This window comes from Homarus americanus, unplaced genomic scaffold (genome assembly GCF_018991925.1).
Source record: "Homarus americanus isolate GMGI-L3 unplaced genomic scaffold, GMGI_Hamer_2.0 scaffold34921, whole genome shotgun sequence".
NCBI lineage: Eukaryota > Metazoa > Arthropoda > Malacostraca > Decapoda > Nephropidae > Homarus > Homarus americanus.
The window spans coordinates 12,595,216-12,596,563 of NW_024741901.1; positions in this window are offsets into that span (position 1 = coordinate 12,595,216).

Below are 1,348 nucleotides of genomic sequence, written 5' to 3' on the forward strand. Positions count from 1 at the left end.
CTTGACGAATATATCGGCGTGAACAGCAACCGTGAATTTGTGATGACACTAAAATGGGGCGTATAATTAAATATGTCGAGGACTCCGCAAAGAAACTACGAATCTGAACAAACTTTTCGAATGATCTGAAATGGCGAATGTGAAATTGTGTGGACAAATGTAAAGGTGCTCAGCATAGGAGATGTAAACGAAACTGAATGCCAGATGAACAACGATGCCATTGAAATCCCGACTGCGAGAGAGAGATTTGGGAGGCTAAGATAATGAGAACCTTAAGCCAAGTAAACAATCTGTTTTTGCTCATGTGAGCTAATAAAAGTACTTGAGTTCCATACAAAGGGTGTTGGATTACAAAGACTGGCAGGTCATCTTAAAATTCATATCTAAAGCTTGTGAGACCTCCACCTGGATTACACACCAGTTCAATTCTGGTCACCATACAGAATGGATATAGAATCCTTGGGAAAGAATTCAGAGGAAGATAACCAAGGAATAATCGACCATTACAAGACAGCCTTGAAATCATAGAGACAGGTTAATGCATCTTAATTTGCCTCATGAGGGAGCACATTTGTAAGCGAGAGGCAAATCACCAGTCGAGGGTCTATACAGAAATAGAAGTCGAGGTTAAACCAAAGGTGATACATAACAAAATTATCAAACTATCAACCAGTTAAACTCGGACAATGGCTGTCAAATTAGACAAATTTGAATTTAGGTAAAATAGGTAATGATGAGTTTAGAAATAGAGTAGTGGACGAAGTGGAACAGTTACCAAATATATGTTAACTCTGAAATATACTGGATAGCCATTACCGATTTGGATGGATATATGAAAATAATAGGGTTGAATGTGCAAGTAAGTGAGACTGCCTAATATGGGCAATAGGCCGCTACGGGTCCTTCATTCTTATGTTCTGGCCATAGATGAAATAGTGTCAGCTCTAGAAACGGATCTGGTTTGAGAGTTGGGAGGAAGGGGAAAATGAAGAAGGGGTAGAAGGTAGAATCATCAAGCGTGAATGGATAAAATTAGTTGTGGTGTGAAGTAAATCACTGATAAAGAAGGAAGAGTAGGTGAAGAACCTTGAGAACCCTGTGGGTTGCTGTTTGGTGAGAACGAGCGAGAAGTTAATCCCCCACGTTTTAAAAGTTCCCAACAAATTTAAACCCGAAAACAAAGCTTGGGAGTGCAGATTTTCTTCTAGTAATTGAATTAATTTATAGCGCAATTGATAGCATCATTTCTCACTGCCTCTACATAGGACGAGTTCATACGAAAATACCGCCATTCATTAACGGTATATATAGGTCAGAGTCATGGTGATGTCCTGTTCACTGCCATGTG